The 24,986-nt window shown below is 38.1% G+C and overlaps 1 long non-coding RNA gene across 1 annotated transcript; it reads left to right on the top strand.

Annotated features, from left to right (window-relative positions):
* Window positions 1-3,908: 3,908 nt before the first annotated feature.
* On the top strand, window positions 3,909-20,691 carry LOC137852542 (uncharacterized). Its single transcript, XR_011093921.1, has 3 exons — window positions 3,909-4,076; window positions 13,273-13,481; window positions 19,283-20,691. It is a non-coding gene; the product is annotated as an uncharacterized lncRNA (long non-coding RNA).
* Window positions 20,692-24,986: the final 4,295 nt, after the last annotated feature.

Raw genomic sequence — 24,986 nt, 5'->3', positions numbered from 1 at the left:
TTTGATTCTTAAGCAATCAGTCCAATAACCACAAGTAGGATGGATTTTTTTGTTTGTGTTACACACCTGTCAAGTAAAGGGATATTTTTCTAAGCAATTGCTCCCCAGGAGAAGGGAAAAGGCACAAAAAGACATTCAGTCTGACCTTGTGCCATTGAGCCAGGGCAATATGTTGCAGAAAAAAAAGCTGTCAGCAACCTATTGTGGGAAATCCTTTGCTGGTCCTTAGGGCCTCATACCAATGAAAATCTGTGCCAAACAGATAACTTGCTTTCTAATCTCCCTGTCTGGTTTATTTGTATCTGTGGCCTAATATAAAATGCACTATGCTTGACAAGACTCAAAGCAGATGCTCTGTGTATAAAATGACATGTCCACCAGCCCTTCCTCTATAACAAGAGCCAGAACTGGAGTACAAGTGAAAGTATCCATGCATCTGTTATCAGGGTAACAGGGCCGTGTCTTTCTCCCTGATGCACTGCACTGACCGTGGGTTACACCTGGCTGACGATCATCTGGACTTATTTTGGGAGCACCTCAACAAATGCACCTCAAGATTTGGAGAATTTGTTTCCTTTGCTTATAACTTTTGTTGCTGCTGCAAAGTAACACACTGGTGAGGGTGCTCTGAATAACTGCAGGCTTCTGAGTGATAGGCAACCATTGTTGATACAATTTGATGATGCTTTTTCATTATTTCCTTCTCTCTTTTCTTCTAATTTCCTCCTCCCCAAGCTTTCATGAGTGAATACCAGCAGTGCTCAACTCCAGTGCCTTGTCCTTTGATAGCAATGAACCTGCTGTCCAATTAGGTGATCGGGGATTTAACTTGCTTTGTGCCGGAATGTAGGCTCTAGGGCATGATACTGCTCAATACTGCATGTTTAAGTTTTCTGTGTTTGAATGCTGTTTGGAAGCATGGTTATATTTACACAGATTTAGATCTCAAGAAAAACTCATTGTATGTCTAATTGATTATGTAGGCAGCCATTTGATAGACAAAAAAAAAAAAAAAAAATTCTGGGAAGACAACGTACTATTTTAGGTCTGTTTGTTCATAAGACATCCTGATGCTGTTCTATGTAAAACCTGAGAGGTGTGTTTTCCCATAGAATCAAAGTTTATCAAAGTTATTAACCCAGTGCTGTTCAAAGCAACTAAGAACTCTACAAACGTCTTTACTACTTCTCAATCATTCTCCATTTCCAAAATACCCTGAAGATATGGCTAATTTTCACTGCCCATGCATAAAGTTAAAAATGCCGTTGTGCTATGCTGAATCAAGGATTTTTAGTCTCACAATCTGATATACATAAAGCATGATCTCCAGTACATAAATATTTGCTATAGTATTTAGTGTGTACTAGGAAAGATTGATCACTACATTGGAAATGAGGTGATGAAGTTGACAAATAGAAGAACAAGAAGGTGATTGTTGTTGTTGTTGCAACAATAAATTGGCAATTTGCTTGTTATTACTTCCACTTGCTTAAAGATGCTCATGCTTTTTCATTTTTCTCCAGATATTTTCCTCACAATTGTAAGACCTTGAAAGTTCCTTAACATTTTGAGGTTGATGTAATTGTTCGGGAACCTCAGATTTGAAGATAAATAGCACCAAGTATCCTATAGCATACAAAAGAAGTTGCATGACCATGTAGATTGTCATGACTGTCTTCTCTTCAGTCACAGATTACTGGCAGAAGGATTTTTGCTGCAAGGCATAAGGAAAGGTAATTCAGACTGTTGACGTGTTATTGAAATGATAAACCACACATTTATTTCTTTCACAGAAAGAAATGTCAGCATATCAGCCAGGGATATTTTATGTACAGGGAAAAGGATGTTTCTGGTTACAGGATATTAACGTTTCTGTCTTTTCTATTGATCATGTTTGAGGAGATATTAAATCTCTGGGTCTATCTTCATCTTTCTCAAAGGCCCCATCCTGTGTGTGATATCCTGTGCTCTTGGGCTGAGCTGCTTGTGGGAGTATGCAGTAGTCTTTTACTTCTAATTTCTGAAGGCTCTGTCTGTTTGTTGAAGGTGGCTGTCAGTCAAACCACTGTAAATCTGCTCCCTGATCAGTCTGTGGCACTGACCAGAGCTGTGACTGTTGTTGGACCACACTGACTTTACCTAGATATCTGGTGTGGTGGGCTGCCTCCAGGGAGTCTGGTATATAGTGTGGATGAGTAGTTGTCTTTGTGCACAATAGGCAAAAAAATGATGGCATGTGATAACTCATGAGTTACATGCTAGAGGTGATTGCAAAGCTGTCATCTGAAGAAGAGGCCAGTGAGTTTCTTGTGCATACAGAACCAAGTTATATGAATGATATATGTAGTTTTTGTCAGCAGGAGATCTCCTTTCTAGACTCAAAACAACCTGCTGTAATTTCTGTTCAGGGTTATGATGTAAGTTGTGCATAGACTTGGTAACAAAAACTCAATATGTATATGTGATCAGCCAAGGATGAATAAAATGACCAGCTTCTATATGAAAGTTGAGGGATGAAGTCTATGACTCCTCTGATGTAATGTACTCTCAGTTCTCTTGGAAAATGGGTACTGGTTACACCATCATGAATTATTTCCCATTGCTATAATTTCTTGTCCTGCTTCTCTTTCATCTTACCCTCCCCTCCTTTCTAAAAAAAAGGTACTTTTTCATAAAGTAAGCATTGCTGTGATTTATCTCCCAATGGAAAGAGCATCTGTCTAAGAAGTTTTATCAGAAACATTGTTCAGTTCTCTTTACCACTCAACCAAAGATGATTAGTTGACAAGTGTATGAGATAAAAATTAATCTGTTTGGGTCCTGGGCTATTTGAGAAATGGAGAGATGTAGAATGAGTTTTTTTTTTTTCTTTTTTCTTCTCAATTTTAACATTAATGAGCATTTAATGTGACTATTATCTCTAAAGAGAGTAGGAACATTAATGAGATAGTAAACTGGTGTGTCAAGAATTTTCTGAAGCAGAGCAATCTTTGTAAACAACTTGACTTCGGGCAAAATAGCCAAATTGCTGTCATTTGGCAGTACATTATATATGAGCCAATGATACAAAGCATATTGTGCTCTGGGAAATTTCTGCACAGGGTAGATGCAAATACAACCTTGACCTAGGGGACAAGGAAAGAGGTGAGGGTTGTTTGGTGGTAGGCAGATCATGCAACTGCAACAAATTTAATGTTTCTAAGACAACGTACATTCCATTTCTGCCCTATCATTTATATTGTGGAGCTGAAAAGAAGAATGTTGATTGTACCTGCCCATGGGAGATTGTACCAGCCCATAGGAGAGGAACAGATAATAGAGGAAAACCTGTGCGTAATTTTGTTGAAAGTTCTCCTCATAGCAAGGTTTTTAATCTTTCTTTGCCTCCTCCAGGCAGGAGCATATGTTTCTATTTCTGAAGTCCAAAACAGCCCTGCTTGTGAAGGTCTAAGCAGAATTATTAAAGTAAAAGGTCTCAAAAAGTCACTCTGTGTAGTTCACCAAAGAGAAAGAATTGATTTGATCAGTTTCTAAGCACTCACAGAGAGCTGTGACATTGATACTGATACTTTTCTTTAGCTGATTAAAGAGATATTGAGTTTTAATGGCTAGAACACAATTCTTTAGTTATTTACTTTATTTTTTATCTATATGCCAGATAGGGCTGACTGTTGTAATAGGGGGTCATCAGCAGCACTGGATGGAGAAAAGATGGTCTAGAAGACAGACATACCTATAGGTCAGGCCTGGATGCTAAGTCTGAGCTTACACGGATCCCAGGGAGGTGGGCAGGCCTGTGCAGCTGAGGGTCCCAGCTGGGGCTACTCAGGGCAATGGCAAGCTACAGGTGCCCTTAGGGCTGTCACACATGGAGGTGCTTTGGTTTAAATTGGACATAACACATGGGAGTAGGGCTATTTAGGTTCTGGTTGGGTGGTTCTTCCTTTTTGAGTGCCTGCTCTGATAGTGCTGAATGTATGGGGAGAAATATTCAGACTGGCTACAGCTCCCCAAGTGTCTGTTTGTCTTTCTTTTGAAACTGCAACATGATGGATTCAGCAACATGAGTTCTTCAGGTATAGTAGTAATTTTTGTTCTGTACTGAATGTGGTACTTCCCAAAATAAACCTGTCCTGTGAACTTCCTACATGTTCTCAGGAAATGCTACCATTTTCTGTGCTCTGCAACCACTGGGCTGTAGCCATACTTCTTCACATTTGAGGTGGCTTTGGAAAAGGGGCTCTTGAGAAACTCAGATACAGAAGAGATAAGAAATTGAGGAAGGCTGTAGGCAGTTCTTTTATTATTAATTTTCTCCAGTGTATTAGCCAAGAGGGGTTAAAGCTTTTAGCACCTGGGCATGTGTACCCCATAAAGGTTTTCATGGGGCCAGAAAGCTGCTAACAATCAAGTAGGATTATTCTGTTACTTGCCCTGGGCAGTGGGGAGCCAAGCCTAGGAGAGATGTCATAGAACAGCTCTGCTCTGGTAATTCCTTACCTGGCGCAGAAAAGCAGCTGAAATGCAGAGGGGAGAAGCTGTGTTTGGTTGTATAAGTGGATGCTTCCAAAATTCGTCCTGAACTTTCTTCTTGCTGAATAGCTCCAATAAGGGCACTGAAGCAAAGCATATAAATTTCAGTGAACAGAATGTAGCCAAGCTGAAAAAAGTCATTCTTCTGTAAGTCGATAGTGTAATATCCAGGATTTAGCACGTGCAGATACAGTATTAAAGTTCAACAGAAATAGTTCCTGTGACCTTGAAAATGGGTTCTTCTGTAGTAAAGATACAAGCAATGTTATCTGAAATGACCTGCGGAGTCAGCAGATGTATAGCAGCTGGTGAATACAGCTTTTAGCTTTATAATGTACTTGGAAGTCTAATCAATAAACCTGACTTTAGGAAATACAACCTTTTCTCCTCCCTTTGCAAAAAATATGACTTATATTCCATTTTAAACCAGTTTTAAAAGTATCTTTCCTGTTTTCTAAACCATTGGATTGTTAGGTACAAGACAATTAGTTTTCTTTTGTAATTCTAGTATTGAAAACACTCAAATACCCATAATTTCCATCATAGCTACATCTGTGCTAATAAAAACACTTCCAAGGATCCTCCTAAGGCTTGTTTTTGAAGGCTGGGTTTTCTTTTTTTATTATTATTATTATTTTCCTCCATAACAGTATTTTATGAGGTTTTCCTCAAAATTTCAAGTTTGTAATTATTTACTGAGGATAAAGATGCATGTCAGTGGCTAACTTTGTTAATGCTGATATAGATGAACAGAGAAGTAGGAAACTTAGGTTTGAATGAGGTCTCTTAAAGAGAGGTCTGCTGATGGTTGCTTGTGTCTAGTATGTTGAAGGCTAATGAATTTCATCTTTGTTCCTCTCCATGCTTTAACAGGCCATCTCAGGTGTTGTGTAACTTCATAGGCATTCCTAGCCAGGAGCTACATCCAATTGCAGCCTTATGAAGGTCTTGGAAAGCTTTCAAGCCTTTCCAAAGCTTTCTATTAATGATTCTGATTGCAATCGCACTATATCACTGTAGGCATATAGTCTGTTGTGGGCTGATTACCACCTTTCCCACTGTATTAATTTCTGAAAAGACCCCAGAGGCTCTAATGGGAATCCTTGCAGAGCGAAGTGCTAGCTAGGTGAAGAAAGAAGGCAGTCCTCTCATCAGATCCATCACCTTCCTAGATGGGACAGAGAAATGTAGGGTTAACTCATACTTCCCTTCAGTTATTGCAAAAGGGTGACTCATGAAAGGACGAAGACAAGAAACAATATATGCAGGGCTTGGGGTGGTGGGAGTCCCTGTGTGCTGCTGCTGTTAATGATTGCTCTTCTCTTTTTTTCTCATATACTCTTGGCAGAGTATGGCAAGCTGGGCAGCATTAGAGTCAGTGTGTCAGCTACTAATATTTTGCCTGAAGAAAACTTCCAAACAAGCTAATATAACATTTCCTTCTCTTTTGAGGTTACTTAATCATTTTAACCTTAAAAAGAAAATAGTTTTCCTTGATACAGAAGCTTCAAAGCGCGAAGTTGAAATGTTTCATGTGGCAGCCCTTAAAGAAAAGAATTTCAAAATTTTCAAGCATTTCTCCTTCTCCTTTGAAAGTGTTAAATACTGAAAGTATTCAGTGGACTGGGCCTGTGTCTGTGAATTCTGTTGGTTTTCCTGGACTGTACTTTCCTGAATTTTACCTTTGGTGACCATTTCTTATTTATTAATAAGTGAACTCATGTGCAGCCAGGTCATCAGTCTCTGGCTTCTGAAAGTGATCAATCTAGTGTTTGCATCTATTTTTAAACTTAAATGAAGGTGCTTTTTGGATGCTTTCTCTCTTTGTTTTCAAATGAAGGAGATTAACATTATCATACCATTTTTTTTTCCCTTTATAAACCATATGGGATTTTCTGTTTATTACTAAAAACATCTGGAAAACACTTCAGAAATATTTTAATTCCCTTAACAAGGTTCATGGATTAAGCATTCCTTCTCCAAAGATCACATATTGTGAAACAATCTCTGAGTAAGTTCACAGTATCACTCAGTTTATCTTTTGAGTGCTCATTGCTAGTCTCTTGGTGGTAACTGGGAAACAGTCATGCTGGAAGTGTCACAGTCTTGTTACTGATTCTTAAGTTTTCTGGAACAAAATCTGTACTGTTTTAAGTATGTCTGGGGTCAACAGATTTGTGCTGACTTAGCAGCCAGATATAACTGTCTCTGAGGGGACCAATTAGAATTTGTTTTCAGTCTTCTATACTAGAGTCAGATCAGTAGTAGACTTCATTATGGATCAAATAGTAAGACATTTCTTAACTACTTTGTGTGTGATTATTGCTAGTGTGTGGTTTGAAAGCTCCTAGTCAGGATGTCTGTAGATATGTAGATCAAACTGTGGTCCTAGCTTTATCACATAAGGTATTTGTTTTGGCTCAGCATTCTCACTTCAGTTTTGTGATATGAAACAACCTCTAGAGTGGCCATTTGCAGCGTATAAAAGCCCTTAGTCCACAAACTATTTGAAAACTTCAGACTTCTTGGAGTTTATTTTTCTGTGGCTGTTGTTAACTGTTTTTAAATGGTAATTTTTCCTGGAGAGGACTGGATTTTCTCAGGCTTGTACTGGGGCCCTGGGAGCACTAACAGGCCTTGGGGGGGGGGCTCTGACCAGCCTCCCTAGGTCACGGGATGCTGTCATAGCTGCCAACAGCTCTGGACTCCTGCTCTTTCAGGAGCAGCCATCCCTTGGGGTACCCCGGCGGCCTGTGCAGGACCCTGGCAGCACAACCCCCATCTGCACCATGCCTCTGGAGAGTAATGCCATTTTGGTGAGGCATGGTAATGATTATCCCCCTTCAGGATTTAGGGAGGGTTGTGTGATGTGGCAATGTGTATTTCTATTGGTTTTCTGGATTTATTTCTGCATCGGTAAGGACTGTTTTTTTTTTTTTATTTATTTATTTTTGTTGTTAAAGGCTATTGGTTCTATGCATTTAATATAAATGCAGTTGTGCACGTGGGTGTGTTGTTACCTCTCAGATGCTGAAGGCAAGATGGCAAGATCTTGGGAGACCATTTCAGATGTCTTGTTGGAGTCTGCAGGTGTTTTGTCCTGTGGACAGGAGAAATAAGATGCATAACTCAGTAACTACTGTTCCTATTGTCAGAAAAACTGAACGTTTATGGTACCTTCTTAAAGCTGTATAGTACAGGATTTTAAGACTTATTATATAATTCATGGACATGGATGGATCCCAGGTCTGGTAATGGAAAACAGAGACCTTCAGAATGAGGTCATTGCTTTAGAGACTCAGTTGTACAGCTAGTTATTACCAAGTGTAAGCTTTACTGCTGTGAAGGGACCTTTTTCAACACATCCAGAAATACATTCCTTCTTTGGTACTGTGTAGCTTTGTGCTAAAGCTCCAGTTAGGTTTAAAAATGTCTGTGTACTCTGTGGTACATATGAAGTAAATCTGTCTTGGGAGATAGTTGTCCCTATCACCTAATATTAGAAGGGCCATGGTTTCTGGGATCTGGAAAGCAGAAGGGGAAATGGACTTTGAATGTAGGTGGTGTTATGAGTTACAGGGAAACTCTGGCAAGTTATCCTTTAAAAGGATAACAACTCTGCATTTGGATTAGGGTTCTTGTACATGCTGAAATGTCACAGCCAAGTGGAGACCAAGTCTCATTTCATCAGGGTCTGACAAGACTGAAATACAAGCAATGGAGTTGGGTAGCTATTTCAAAATCAATAAAAATTTAAAGTGTATCTAGTGCACATGGCTAGTGCTTTTAAAAAAAATTAAGGAATTATTTATACATGAAAATATTGCTGAATTATTACATACTTCTCTGTCACTAGTTCTCAGTTGTATTTTCTGTCTTTATAAAATACTGTTTTCCAAGTAGAGATCCCAGAGTTCAGGGAGATAGTGATTTCTTTGCAGCTTAGGAGAGCAGCATCTAGTCTGAGAGGATCTAAATCTCAAGTCCATGTGAAGTGCTCTGCTAGGCTTCTGTGCTGTAAGTGTAAACAGAAAAATTTAAATGAGTGCACTCTCTCTATTAAGGGGAAAAAAAGGAATGTTAGAACATAAAGATGCCTCTTACTTTCTGAAACCTACATTTGCTTTCAGTAGACATTGTTTTAACTGTTATTTATACAGCATTAAGTGCTCTAACTGTGATTACCTGTCTTACAGGACACAAGCATTCACTTAGCTTGATTGAAGTCAAACATTGTGATTTGTGCAAAACAAGTATATCATGAACCCTACACTAACTATCTGTGGGTGAAATCTCCTTGTTTCAAAGCGCTTGAGGGAGCCATTACATTAGACAGACAAAAAATCTTTTATGTAAACTTTTGTGTTTGCTCCAAGGGTATGCTTTCTCATCAGATATACAGGATAATTTAAGAAATCCAGCCTAACTTTTTTTTCTTTATCTTTAAAGGATCTTTGGCTTAATGTTGCTCAGCATAATTTTCCTGACATGCACAAATTACAGGAGTTTGGTTTTTATTATTATTTTAGTGGAGGCCTGCAGGTTACACGGCTATGTTTCAAGCAGAGAATTAAGTAACTAAATAGTTCCTTAGTTCTGAGCAGATAAAAATTTAACCACTGAGTGCATCAACAAAAATGTTGTAAATAGCCGTTGAATTCTATAAATACTTGTATGTAGATATACTCTTATGTAAGTAAATAATATTGTTGACTGCTATAGGGATGCTTAAAAGCTTATGGGTTCCTTTTGCAGAACTAAAGCTTAAGCTGCAAGGAAATGTTCTACGTGTTAATCTCTGTCTAAAACCTCTCGAAGCTGGACGTGTGAAATGAAGGTGTTGCTTTTAACTGAGCCAGGAAACCATCTTTGGAACAAAGCTAGAACCAGGATGAGAGCCTGAGTCTCACTTAGAGTCCAGGGATAGCTCTTAACATGGTAGTCCTGCCAAATCTGTTAGGCTAACTTTGCAGTATTAAGAGAACTACAAAGAGAGTCTGATGTTAAGTCTGTTGTAAATTAGGAGGAGTGGGAACATCTAAACTTCTTGGCTCCTGCTGTGGTAGCTCATAGTCTTACAGACATGGGGACCCTGAATGCTGTTGAGGCTTGATGTTTATCAGCTTTAGGAATCAAACCAACATTGGCTCTGCTGGGCATTGGATAGGTCCTTTAACAAGTAAAATATGCAGTGTGGAGCATGAGAATGAGATGTGAAGGAGTAGATATGTGACCTCAAAAATCTGTTTGCTTTTGAACAGAGGAATAGGAAACATCAGCAGAAAAAGGGTACATAAATAGATCTTTATTTCCTTGACCATGTGGGCTGTGATATGGTGATAAATCTCCATTTGGTCCACAAGCTTTGAGACACTGAGGCACTTGCAGTCCTCCATTGCATGAGTATCCATCTACAGTGAATAAGTGCTGATGTCCTTTGTGCTTTATTACAAATGTGACTGTTAGGTCATGAAAAATATTGTCCTGCTTGTAATTAATTTACTACCACCCATCAGACTTGAAACTTTTATGGCACAGAGCAGTAGTTGGCCACAACACTACTGAAACTTATGGGAGTAGAGGATCTGGCCCAGTGCCCCACTGCCTGTGAATAAAAAATAATAGATTAATATTGTCAAAATCTTTCTGTGTACCACTGACTGGAAATATTTTGGCCTCTGTTAGCCATTCGTCAAATGCTTGATTTTAGCATAGTGCCATTAGTGTATATTAGGATAACAAGAAATCCATATTTTTCCGTAGTACTATTCCACGTAGGGAAAATAAGATTTATTCATCAGTACTCTAGTCTTCTCTCTGTGACAGACCAGAAACTCCTGATGTAAGCAACACCTGAAATAAAAGTAATCTGCACTGTTGAAAGTGCTGATTTGTTCCACTAGGCCACGTAAAACTGTAAAACCTCTTTTTCATTTCTATACATTTTTTTTTTTTTGTCTTGCATAACTAATATTACAATTTTGCTTTCAGTAATCTAGTGATGCTCAAATTCTTACTTGCAAAGTGACTTTGCTTTATGAGCTTGTCCTCTCCAGGTCAGTGTCCCTTCTTTTTGGCAGTGGGTGTAGCTCAGTTACAAGGTCTGAACTCTGTGTTTTTTATGTGTCAAGTCAACCTCATTGCTAAATTTACTTACTGCTGGGCCAGTAAAATCACCATTCCCGCCTTCCTTGTTACTCAACAACTACTCCATTAATTATTATACTCTGGTAAAGCCTGCATGTACATCTACCTTACCTATGAAACTGCAGCTTCACTCGAATAGTGAAGCTTCCAGTAGGGTTTTTGGAAGAGAGCTAACAAGTCTCTGCTGAAAGCACAAAGCAGAAAGGGCAAGAACAGTTTCCTCCTGCATCTGTCACCAGTGGCTGTGGTCCTCAAATGGTTACTTGTTTTTTGCTTTGCTGTCATGTTTCTCTGCATAATATGATATTTTAGGAAAGAAACTTAAATAGTGAAGATGAAGTAGCAGGTGGCAAAAATAATGGGTGAATGTTGGGGGGGGGGCTAATACATGCAGAAGAGTAGGAGAAATGATTAGATGAGCTCAGAAAAAGGTGGGAGATCATGGATGACATTTTGAGATGAGAAGGGAGATAGTGAAAATACTGAAGTGTTAGTCAAAGGGATGGCTATAATTAGGTAACATTTCTTCTTGGATAGCTGGGTGAGTTTGGTAAATGAAGTACTTCTCTCCTTGAAGTACATAAACCATTTTTGCTGTAGCACTGGTTAGACAATGATTTAACCCTGAATGAGGAAGTGGTATCAGCTTTTATATTCCAAATTAGAAATGAACAAAAAGCACGACCAATAAAAACTTCTTCCCTACAGCAGATGCATATTGTCTTTCATCATCCATTGTGTGATCATATAAACAAGCCAAGTTATATAATGGGTAAACCTAGAGGGCAGAGTTTGGTCTGCACTGGGGAACACTGGCGTGTTTGTCAGCATTTGATTTTTCACTGGCTACTTTTTTAAATTATTAAATGATATTTTAATTGATTTCAAACTGAGTTTCATAGTTAATGCATGCAGCTGAGGAAAGAAAATGTACTTGTGGCCTGTAACTATAAGTGTAATACTTGCATTTTTCATTACTGTTTTTAATACTATCTGTCTTCATGAGCTAATATCTGATGCAAGACTGGAGGCTTAGTCAGACTTCTCTTGAGTACTTTGAGGTTTTTCAGTAATATAAGTTTAAAATGAATTACTTAGAAGTGGAAATAATTGAGAGAAATTTCAAAATCCATGTTGCCTGGAGGTTATTCTTACTGTTTGCTGAAACTGCAGAGTCTTGGAAAATGTAGCCTACCGTCTATCAATAACACTTTATTAATTTGATCTAAAGACTGTAGGTTAACACAGAGGCTGGTATTTTCTATTGGAATCTGGAAAAGTTTTAAATATGTTTGGGATAAAACTAGTAGACTTATACAAGGCTTTGTGTTTTCACAGACATTCCTCTAGGCAGTGTTTTGTTGGAAGAAGGGAGGATTGATACCATCAGGACCTGGCTGAAAAATCTGATTCTTTTATATCAGAAGGAACTAAAAGAGCATTCTTGACAAGTGTCCAGGGGAGGGGGAAAAAAAAACAAAACACACCACCTTAAATAACTATTGCGTTCTTCATTTCATTTGGAGAACACTGGAAGGCTTTCTTTTAAATTGTTTTCTTAATAACGTTAAACCAAATGTTTTTGTATTACAAGGTAATCATAAGTGTAGGTAACTATGGGAATCTGGCATGTTCTTCTTTCACTAAAACTTTTGAAAAATACTGTTTAATCCTCTGAATGTTTTACCTTTTTTTTTTAGTAGTGAGCTTTTTGCCTGCTATATTGTTTAAAAATATATTATAATAATAATATAAATATATGAATTCCAGAGAGCTGATTGGCAAAAGTGGATTTTAAAACAGTCTGAGCTGCTTCTGCTTCAGAAGAAACTTCAAATCTGTTTGCTGCTTTCCTTTAGGTGAGCTCAGCAATCCCTTTTGCTACTGACTGTTGACTCGCTAATGAACAAATTTAACAGATAGCAAAGTTCATATCATGTATAAACATGATATGAACTGTATGCTCATGTATGAACATGAATCATGTATGAATCATAATATGAACTAAAAGGTGACTTTTTGATATGACAGTTTCTGAACATCCGACTTTATAGATTCTGATTATTTGAGGTTATGAGGAAAATCACTGATACCTTATTTACCTGATTATTGAAGAAAGGTAGCAAAGCAAGCTTTAGCACAACTTGTAGCCTGCTGTCTGGGAAGGTGCTTTTCTGAGGCTCTCATATGTTGAGCTCTGCTGTAGCTGTCTGCTTGGCATCCTGGAGTGAGGATGGAGATATATTTTCTCCTAAATGGTCAGTGATATTTTTGGGAGCATCTGACAAGTTTTCCTTCTTTTTCTCTTCCAAACTCTTAGAAATTTGAAGGGTATACTGAAGGGGTCAGCAACAAAGCTGTAATAGGTAGAATGTTAAAGGACTGAAAGTCTTGCCCACATGCTCTGTATATGTGGGCAGAATTGTCTTTGTGGCTCAGTGTTGCTCAAGCTCAGTCATCCCTTCAATAATCTCCCTTGCACTTCTCTTGCTAGAGATACGGCAGTTGCTCCTCTGATATGGGAGAGGGGAAGCGGCTGAAACGTAGGGATGGAAGGTGTTGCTAAGACCATCCCTCCTTCTCTTGATATAGGTGCAAAAGAAAATCAGACATCTTTGCTCACAAGGAGAGATGCCTGGACAGGGTTTACGGTCCATCAACCCCGTAAGAGCAGGGGTGATGTAAGACAAGGCGGCAGCACTGAAGCCCAAAACCTGACGGATGGACTCTCTTGGAAGGAAGGGATTCTTCTTTCCAATTCCTTCAGTTTGGGGACCTGATGTGGTCCCTTCCAAACTGAGGTAGTTTCTTCTGTGTAATTTTTTCCAACAGACAATTTTCATTTGGAAATATATAACTGACAGATCTGCAGAGGTTCTGGCAAGAGATGGTTTTCTGTTGCTTATCCTGAGTAATCTGAGCTAATGTTGCTTTATTGTTGCATTTAATCTTGTTGCTTTTTATTTTTTTTTTTATTATTTTACTTTGGATAACTTGCTAAAATCCAAACAACTTATGTTGAAGGGAGGACAATGCAGCCAGTTCAAGACCTGTCTATGCAGTAATAAATATATTCAAAGAAGAAGCTGCATGTGCTATCTCTAGATATGTTTGCTCAAGAAGTCCTTGTCTGTTTGAGGTGTTACAGGGTATAAAAATACATTGGTAGACAGTTTTTACTGAGACTAAACTGTATTGGGTAACAGAATCCATTTACCTTTTGGTCTGGAAATTTAGATTTGATACTAGATGTGCTCAGGATGTGTAGCCAATTTTATGTCATGAGCCACTAGACATGCTAATACGGAGGAAATTACCTATGAACTATTTTTAACTTTCTTTCTGACACATATTTACATACATCCTTGATGGGTATGATTTTTTTCCTAAATTACCTTCTCGTAGAGTGAGCAAAAACTTTTCCTTGCTTGTTATGAAAACAGTCTGTGCTTTACATAAACCCTAAACTTAGCCTTCTCCTGGGAGTTAGTTTATTAGCAAACAAAGTGATACATCTCAAATCTCTGGGGCTTGGCTGCAGCTGGGATTCCTCTGCTGGGACTCCTACACTTAAGTTAGGAATGCATGACTAGCTCTTGAAATGTATGTGTAACTTAAGCTGCCCAAGAGAAGGCTTTAACATTTTCCAGTTCAATCTTTTTGCAAAAAAAAACACTCATCTCTGAAGGTTCCTAGTCCAAATGTATAAATATATTCAGAGGGGGGAGGGAAAAGGAGGCTTTTTTCTTCAAAACACCAGGTCCTTTGAAGGCCTCTCTTTTCTTTGGCTCTTGAGAATCCATTTCTGAAACAATCATCATTTAAAGTGACTTGCTTACCTTGCCTGGAGGTATAGGCTAGTTTTGTGTAAATGATCAAATCCTTGAGGACAATAATTACTCCATGGTGATGACCCTTAGAGAGTTAAACAAGCTCTTCTGCTTGTTAAACCACTTAAAAAAAAAAAAGTGGTTATTATAATAGCCAATTTTCATATATATAATTTTATATCTAGGAAATTTAAATAAAATGAAGTATACTTACCCTGTGGTATACAATATTAAGGTTGCAGGTGAGACGAGCAAGAAAAGAATGAGATTCAAAATATTTTATCTGGGAAATGTTATGTTAAAGCAATAAAACATTAACCTTCCTTACATGCTACTTTGAGAGATCATACTTTGGCATGCTTGATGACATAGAGGATTTGAATAAAGAAATGGAAGATGAGGTCAGAGGTGTACGTGTCCCATGTTAGTGGGCCTGACTTCTAATGGACTGGAGAACGGTCAGTACTTGACATTCAGTGAAAGAATATGAACACAAGCAGACATTAAGTGAGGCTTTTCCCTCTCTCCCAATTGCTTTCAGCAATCTGTGGCTTGGGGCCTCTGACTGTGGCTGTGTCCACATCTTTGCATTTCTTAGTTCTTGTAGGACATCCCAATGCATTGTCTAGAGAGAAAGCTATCCTAAAGCTAACCCAAAGGCAAATGGCAACAGGCTTGGCTTTCCTTTTTTTTTTTTATTTTTTTTTTTTAGGCTTGATACAATATTACTGGATGCTTTTATGCTTTGCTTTCTGAAGCAAGAGTAGGATTGATGTTTCCTTCAAAAAGGTGTTGCCAGACTGCAGCATCCTGACCATGAAAAATGACTGATCTGAGGGATGATATGATTTTACTCAGCTAGGCTACTATTGCAGGGTGGTTCTTGCAGCATAATCCAAAGAAATTGGTGCTCTCAGGCCAGAGAATTTGTGTGGAAATGCTGCTTATTGCATTTCCTAGGATACATCACCTCTACCTCTCTTTGACTTATCCATGGCAAACTCTATTTAAACCTGTTTGTAGTTCTGTCCCTCTTGATCTTCTGTTACGTACATTTTATTAAAGCTGTGCTTGTTAAGGTAAATACTGTCTGTTTAACAGGCTTGGCATTTGCAAACAATTTTCCTGACAAAAACGTAGTACTTAAGATATCTTATATACTATAAGTCAAATAGGGATGCTTGCACACTTCTCAAATTTACTGTTACCTTTGTTAAAGGGTTTTATGGGAAGCATATTCAAACTGTTGTTGTCTGATTCCAGGTCTTTTCCCCTAGCAGGTACTAATTTTAAATGCATTAAAAAAAAAAAAAATCAATTTCAAAAAAAAAAAATTAAGTGATCACCAAGGGGAATTAAGCACTTCAAATCCTTTTAAGTTTTAGTGTGCTTATATGTTGAGAGTTCTGAAGCTCAGGTGTTTATCTAGGAATTGACAAGGATGCCCAATAATGACTTTCCTGAAACAAATTTATTTTTGTGACCTTCAAGCAAGAGAAGGACAATCTAGTTTTTGAAGTCTTGAAACTGTATTGCTACCTCTTTGTTTCAAACAGTCCATCTAGTATAACAAACCCAGATGATGAATGGTTGTGTAAGTAACTTTTTGATAATCTGGGGGCGATTAATGTGGTAGAAAATCAATCAGCAAGTCAGACCCCTGGGAAAGCAGCATGAAATAGCACTACCAAGCTGCAGGATGTGTGTGCAGTACACAGAAGTAATATAAGTGGGGCCTCAGACTCTGTTTTTCTCTTTCAAGATTTCATTGGCCAGTATGACCCTGCCAAACAATATTTCTCCATTTATTGTTGTCTATCCTGCGACCTGCAGAGTCCTGAAGACCGGGTGGTGGAACATACACAGTTATTCTTGGTAGCTGTTCTGCCTACTTCCTCTGTACCTCCTCAGAGGGACAATTCCTCCTGCTCTCCCACCCTGTCCCCTCACTGCTGTTAGCAGAAACCCAAGCATTGCTGAGATTTACTGCCTTTGGTCATGTTCACCCTAGCCACGTCAGTGAGCTTTAGCGGGGCACCCACTCATGATGGGGACAAGCACTGATGTTCCTCTGTCCTCTTGTAACCAGAAATCATGTCCAAGTAAGGAGGAGGTAGAAAAACACTGTCACTTTCCTGCTTTTGCAAGTGCTGCTGATTTGAGCAAGGACGATATGATGCTTGCTGCAGAAAGTAACTATGAGTCACAAGCACAGACCTGGTGCTGCCTAATGTGCTATGGATAAAACTCATTTTCCCCTTCTAAGCTAAATGTTTTTTATTGAGCTTTCAGGAAACTTAGATATTGTCATCCTATACTACATAAACATTTCAGTGAAATGCAGTTAATGTTTTTATAAGCTTATAATGTTTCATCTAAGTACCAGATTAATAAGACATTCACGTAATGATCTTTCTCGCAAGATAAGGTCAACAAATTAAAATGTCTAGACATAAGGGGCTGCTTTTTTCCATCTTTTTTTAATCAAAATTTCCCTTACCCCTGTGTGAATGTTTCAATATGTTTGATACTAAAAGGGGAAGATGAACTTCACTGTGGTCTTCTTCCTTTTATTTTCTAATGCTCCTTACATAGGGACTCTTTTTGAGTTTCCACTAAACTATCAGCAGTTCAGTCATGACCATTTTTCTAAGCTTTCTGCATTGGAGACGGTGGCCAATGCAGTCTTTCAGGTCAAGTGGCTTATCCAATCTATTTCACCAGCATCCTTATCAGTCAGAGGTTTATTTTCATTCAGTGTTGGCTTCAGAGGCAGATATCTATACAGGCAATGTCTAGGAGTTCTCCAGTTCTTAGTCTTTTTTTTTTTTTTTTTTTTTTTTTTTTTTAATTTAGTGGGATTTATTTTTAAACTCAGTAATGGCCTCAACTGTTGTGGCTTGTGTTTATGAAATTTAATTGCCACCTGACTTGAGAAGGGGGTTCTAAATAAAATATGTTTCTGTTTAGAAGGTTAATAAGAAGGTGAAAACATCAGTTCACTGAAATCCTACTTATAATTATGGACAGAATATGCTGAGGAAGCATGTATGCTGAAGTACTTTAAACCGTCTTGGTGTAAGTGAGGCTTTCGCAAAATAGATCAAATTTTCTCTTAATGATTGCCTCTGAAGTGTTATTTTGAAAGAATAGCTACCTGCAGCTATATGCAAATCCTGTGCCCATACTGGTGAGAAAAAAATCAATTTTGATGTATTTTGTTCTATTAATGATTGAATTGTAGGTTCTTCAAAAAGGATAACTTGATCTAAGCAAACAGGAACTGCCCTTTCTCATATTGGTCTACAGCAGTGTGTGTTTTTTTTTTTTTTTCAGTTTATTGTGTCTTGGCTATCTGGAGAAGGATTTATCTGCTTCTGTATCCTCCTAAATCTCCTAAAGAGTAGCTATCCTTCAAAATATGATATTCCTGAATAGTGCAAAATATGGTACTCCAAGTGTATGGTTCTGTAACTTGATCCCTTGAAATATCATATGTTATCTGTCACACATGTAGCATAGCAAGCACTGTATTTGCCTTTGAAGATTCTTCAGTCTCTCCTGAACTAGTGTTAACAGGCTATGGCTTGCTTGTTTCTAATGGTTTTGCAAATGCCTGTGATGCTGTGTAGTTCTTGGAGGCTCTCCTGGAGGTGTTAAATGCTAGGTTAGAACATGCCTCAGGGAATACTGAGCTTGGCTACAGCTATAGCTGTGCAACAAATATTATCCATATAAAATAATTGCACTGGGATTAACTGTCTGATCTTAAAACTCTCCTGCTCTTAAGATGCAGTGTGACTTTGTTTCCATAAGACCTTTCCCAAGTTTCTAAAAATTCAGTCTGTTTAAACTTTCCAACTTTTTTTTTCCCAGTGATATTAAGAAACGTGTTTTGTATAGATGGAATATTGTTCTGAAGCTATTTATGGATACAACACCTAAAAATCAATACTTGAAATAGGCTTTAAGGCATTAGTTAAGCCCATTATGTTTTAAACCAAAAAGACCGCATTCATAAAAACCTTTTAGATTTAGAATGCCATATACCTCTATTTTCTCTTTCATCAAAGTTGCTTTGCCATCCACAGAATGCCAGGAAATTTCACCAGATTCACAGCATCAGTAGTTGCATTTTCATGTCAAACATGCTCTGTACACATTTTTGAAATACGTTTCCATCTTCTGGATTCTACATGCTTCTGGGCTACACCCACTTGCGTGTGACCTTCTGCTGCTACGGAAAACCTCTGTATGGCTTCCACAGTGAATCAGCTCAGTTTCATTTTAGTTTTCAAATTAAAGTCTTAATAGTCCAGTCATGATGTGTGACTACATTCTGTGATACTATTTCTTATTACTAATTCTGTAGTTATGGAATGTCTGGATGAAAGATTTTAATTTCAAGGGTGTTTGCCCTTGGGAAATTCCCCAGAGGAATACGGAACTGCTTGGTTTCTGGAAAATCAAAGAAAGAATTCTGAGAAATGGGAGTAGACATGTTGTTCTGTTTCATAATGAGCGCAGCAGGACAGCTAAGGAGTTCATAGATGAAGAAGGAAGGGATGAGGTAATGGTTTTGCCATGTGTTGTGTAGTGGTGGGTTTTTGTTGGTCAATTTTAGCACATTTATACTTCCTGGCTTCTACTGTTACAAAAACTTGGAGACTTGGAGATATTTTTAAAACCCTCTCCATTTAATCCTCCAATTAACATTAGCAGGGGGTCATGGTGTTACTGACTTTTATTTTCTTTCTTGATTTTAAACACAGGATACCTGCTTAAGGTGGTTGCATCTTACATAGCAGGCCCATCTCAGAAGTGAGATTTGAGGAAGAATATTAAGTCCTTCAGAAGACCGTGGAGCTGGAGGATGTCATGGGGAATCCCTTCCATCTCTGTAGGATAAACTCTGTTTCTTCTGAAGCTGGAATCTTACAAGTTTCATAGTGGCTCTATACAGAAAGTGGAGCACTTGGAAAATAGCCTTTCCTTTTCTCCGATCCTCTTCCCCCTTTCTTCCTAAAGTAGCAAACCTTTTGCAGAAGAATGGTATGACAGGTCTTCAAGAACCAAGTCTTTATATAGTGGGAGTTTCTATCAAAAAATACCAAAGATGACTTTGTACTGAAACCTTGTGATAGCTTGTCTTCCTTCAGGGAAAAGAAGGCAAAATAAAAGCATCTAGTCTCATGGATGCAGAGTACCTTGGGTGTTCTTGATTTTAGTTCCTGACTGCTCTGAATACACTGTTTCTTCCACAGTGAAATTCTTTTGAAGTTTTTTTCCTTGGTTCTGAATCAGAGGAGCATAGCTCATCAGAATGTTTTTTTTCATTAGCTGATTTGATCAATTAATCTTCTTTTTTTCAATGTAAGCCACAAAAGCTTGATGTTTTTTTTTTTCTTGTTTCATGTGTAGTATTATTTCTGAAGATGTTATATTGTTGTTTGTTGATTACACCATTTTGCTAAGACTGTTTGAAGAAGGTGTCTCCTTCCCCCCCTTTGAAACTTTGAACCAAAGCCTGATGTATTTGAAATTCATTGATCCTGTCTTTGTTTCTTAGTACTGGTGCTGTCAGTTGCCTTAATTATACCATGTGACCTGCTCAGTCTGTGTTGCCTGATTAGCCCCAGATATATGATTGATAACACTAGTAACAAGGTGGTGGTGGTAAAACCAGGATCTACAGATTCCAGCTTTAGCTGGAAGAACATACTCTAGCCCCTGTACTTTAGTACATGGCTCATAGCTATCATGAGTACATTTATAGCTTTCATTTGTAAAAATTGCACTATATATCACATTGCTGTATTAAACATAAAATAAATAACTTTGGAGGCTCTCTGCTGTTGGAACACTTAACACCTTCCTCCTCTTTGTATTTCTAGAAAAATTTGTCTTTGACTTTTGACTGCAAATGCATGGATAACTTTCTATGCCTGTTAATGGAACACTATCTCTGCTTTGTTGCTCCCATGACAATGACATTTTTATATAAATGGCACATGTACTGTACATGTGACTTCTTAAACTTGCCACTTGAAGTATAACTCTTGGTCAAAATGAAGTCTTTGACACATGCAAATTGTAGTTCGTCTTGTCTATATAACCTTTGATCATTACTGCATTACCTGAGTTTCATTCTCATAAACCAATAAAAGAGCCATGTTACTTAGCCTTGAGTAATTTTTTTGGTATTGGGAAGATTTTATAACGGGTCACTTCTTTCACCCGGGCTCACTGAACATAGTCTTGCTCTTTGATTTTTAGATTGAAATTTGAAAATAGTTGGCTATTTAAAGAGTTGAAGAGTAGTCTTTTCAGTAAATGATTGAGCATCTTCTCAGAGATATATTCCATTAAAACAGTTAAAGAATTTATAGCTTTTGTCACTTTTATCAAAATGTTTTCCAATTGGAAATTCTACGTTGTTAGAAATGGAGTGTCCCTGTATTCTGCAACCCTGACCTTGCCAATGTCACTCTTCCTGACATGTGCAATGTGTATTACAATATGTGCTCTACTGATGTTCTGGCCTTTAGGGTGATGTCTACATTAATAAACTATGCTGCTACCCTACTGACAAAGCCACTCTACTGAAAAGGGAGTATAGTTTAACTGTGTGAAAGCAAGCAGCACTTAGCCATTTGTCCTCAAGTACGCAAAACAGGATGTGTTACCTTTTCCTTACTAGTGTAGGCATAGCTTGTATTTGTTCTCTGAAAGTGGGTACACAAATTATTATTTGTGTGTAATTTTAATTTTGTGGTAGATAAAGTGCCTTATGTTGATGGCACTGAAGGTATTTCCTTTTTCTCTGTAACGTGTTGGTATTACACAGGACAGTGCCTTTCCTGCCACATATGGTCACAGAATTCCAGTATTGCCTTTTGGACCTTCTCCATACCGACTTTCCTCAGAACAGTGAGTCAAAAAAGTGTCCCAGATGAAGCTTTGATTTGGAAAAGAAAAGCAAGACTTCAAGGACTCCCACAGCAAGTTTGCTGTTTCAAAATGATTTCATGTGAAAAGGAATTGGAAATTGTTGCATTGCAGTAGAAACTCCTGAGATAACTGGCATATGGGAGGAACATCTGACTGACCTACACCCATAAAGCGGGTCAGAAGGGTTCTCTTTGTTAACTTTGAGAGCAGAATTACTCCTTCTAGAGGTTTTCCAGAGGTGGAACTGTGGCTTGGGAATAATAGCAAGAATTTTATCTGGTTTGTTTTTGCAGCGGATCAGACCACGTGATAAGTAGCTCACTTCTCAATATGACAATGTCTGGTTGTGTTTGTGTTTTTTTGATGCTAAGATCTTTTTTTCATAGCACTGTGACTCCTTGGCTCAGTGGAATCATTGTAGATTCATTTTACACATTAAAAAATGACTAATAATCTAAGGGAGCCCCCTTGCTTAACTAAAGGAGAAAATATGCTCCATAATGGAAAAAAAAACTATCACTGCCTTTGGTGTTTTGATACAGGAGCTAGTATGGTTATTAATACCTATAAAATGGATTGTATCCTCCTTGCTATCTTCCATTTGAAGTTTAATAGACTTTAATGAGATTTTCATAGTAAAATAACTTGCTGGAAGGTCAAGAAAGCCAAAAATAAAATAAAAAATAAAGCTGGGAATAGAAGTCATTTGAATGTCTGTCTTTTGCATTTATGATGATAGTACTCCAGGCTAGAAATTCCCAGGAGCCAGTTAACAGCAATAAGGAAGGGAGGATGAAGGGTTAAAGATACGTGAAAACAGCATAAAGCACAGAGGAATTACTGTCTTTTTTGCTAGTCTGATAAGTTTCCATTTGATAGGTTGACAGAGTTATAAATGCTGTACTGCCTTAAATGCTTTCAGAATGACTTATACAGAACCTTTTTATTGACTCTTAGCATGTTTTGATAATCCTTTGAACCCATGGTCATTTTTCATTGCTGTAAGAGCATCTTCCCTGAGGCTGAATTGCTGACTGGTTAAAGCTAGTAGGGCAGCAGAGCAACCCAAAAAAAACCTTCAGGCTTTGCAGGTCAGACACAAGTACTTTGATTGCTTAACACATTTTTCTTGTTTGTTTGAATTATTAAGAGAAATTGTTTATTTTTTCTAAAGTTCTTCATGTGGTAACTCTAGTGAGGTTTTTATATTGCTAAAATCATATTAATGAAAATGTGAGGACTTTTAGTTTTGAAAGCAGAAATTTTTAAGGGACTAAGAAACGCAGAGCAGCAGGCATTAAATGTAGCCACCCAGTGCAGCCACAAATTGCTCTGCAGAAGCACCCATGTTGGGTTTGTTTGCTGGGGCCAGTGTGGCATGCTTCATCTCTTGGTATCTCTGGCTTTCCAGAATATCTGAATCTGTTAGGCCCTAGTTCCTGTGCTCAGTAGGAACTGAGGTCATGTGTTGGGCTTAAGTACTGGGGCTGTGGTTGCAGAAGTCGCTGCAGTCCGTAAAGCATGCTCTGCCAAGATAAACAGACTGTGTTTTATTAGGCATAATAAAGATTGAGGAAAAACATGTACCTCTTACTTTACTTAGCAAGAAGAAAAATTGTTCTTTTTCTCTGAGAAATATTACAGGAGTAGAAATACTACAGTGTGGCAGGAGTGCATAAAGGCTGTATTTCAAACTGAGAATTGTTCTGTCTCTGTTTCCCCACAGAGACTTGTTAAAATGAAATGGCATGATGAAGACTGGTCCAATGGCTTCTGTCGGGTCTTGAGGAACCAGTAGTGGGTCATGTGTTTGCAAGTGCAGTCTCTCAGTTGGGTTTCTGTCTGGCTTGAAAAATTCATGCTTATCTTGATATGGTTACCACTGTGGTTCAACATCATATAGAAGTATCTCATTCTCTAGCTCTTGAAGATTGTATTTGAAGAAGTAAATGGTTGGCATGTCTTGCCTATGTGGATGGGTGATAGCATCTTGGGGATACCTGGTGCGTAACCTGGGGAGCAGAGAGAGGACAGAAAGGAAGCCAAAGGAGATAGATGGAGGACAGTGACTAGAAGTGAAATAGCTGTTCTGTGGATGTGCAATCAGTTTCTCTGCACTAAACCTTTACTTTCAGGATCCTTTAAATGACTTAAATCATGCAAAGCAGTCTTATACAGATATCCATGTTTTTAGGGCATCTAAAAGATCAAAATGGAGAGACCAAATTACATAACATCTTCCTGCTCTGTTGTTGTACTATGGTGTCTGTTTAGGGATTAGGTGTGAAGGTAAACAGGTCTATAGTAAACAGTGTATATTACTTTCAGATAACTTCTGAGTTGTGTGTGTAAAGAGCTTGATTAGAAAATCATGTATCAGTCTTCAACATAAATGACTTAAATCCTTTTTAACAAACTCAGTGCTGTCAAGCTTCTATGTAGCAAGGTAAGAACTGGACAGATTTTTTTCTCCTGACACTAATACTATGCTGTTAAAAAAAATAATGGGGGTGAGGAGAGAAAAACCCTAAATGTTTCCTCCCCTTTTAACGTATAAACTTCTCAATAGTGCCAACTGCTGTACAGACTATTCTTCTGCTTGACAAAAGTTTCACTGGCTTCTGTTTATAACTGAAAACAGTTTGCAAAGAGTTTCAGTCCTTGCACAGTAGAATTTTATTTTCTAAATCATGCTTAGTGCTACTTACTTCTTGTGAGAGAATTAGTAGGGGCAAAAGTAAAGTATTTCCTTAAGACAGGGTGGTGGGACAGGATAGCAATTTACTAATAGTTGTGTAGAAATAGAAGAAATAGTCTTGACAGTATCTTGTCAGATGAGTTCAATCTACTCAATCTTGAGTAGACTTTCATCTAAATGATCTGGGATGGAAATTCTAGGAGTCTGACATGACATCTTGTTTCCATAGTATAAAAATATGGAGAATATGGATGTGGGCTTGATTATAGGTTCATGGACAAAATCACAACTGATCCAAAAGATGGAGCTACATGTCAGTTGCACAAAAATGTCTTTCTGCTGTGAAAGATCCTTACAGTTTTGTATAAAATTGGTACTTTTGCAGACTAGACTAACTTGCTGTAATAGTCCTTTATTGCCTGAAGGGAAAAACTGCAATAAGAATATTACCTTTCAGAGTAAGCATCTCCAAGTGCAGATGAAGGCAGGAAAGGAAGGAGGTGTGACACAACCTGACTTTTTTTAGTAGCTACAGGAGGTATATCAAGCCATGAGCCCTTCAGAGCGAGGTTCATTGGGAGAAGATAATTTAATATAGCAGTGGAGACAGATGATTTGTGAGGTCAAATGCTCAGGCAAGATTTATTCCTGCACCAGTCAGGTGGTGAGGCAGGGCTACAGTGAAAGAGCCGGACTCCTAACATTTTTTAAAACTTCTAAAGCTACTCATGTGCATAAGTAATTATGCATATTATTATACCATAAGGATTATTAATAAGGAATACTTTCAGGATGAAGCATTCTGGTTTGAACTAGGTTTGGACATT

The sequence above is a fragment of the Anas acuta genome, chromosome 2 (genome assembly GCF_963932015.1).
Source record: "Anas acuta chromosome 2, bAnaAcu1.1, whole genome shotgun sequence".
In the NCBI taxonomy this organism is placed as follows: Eukaryota; Metazoa; Chordata; class Aves; order Anseriformes; family Anatidae; genus Anas; species Anas acuta.
The sequence above is the reverse complement of the archived record's forward strand: the minus strand, read 5'-3'. Positions and strand labels throughout refer to the sequence as shown.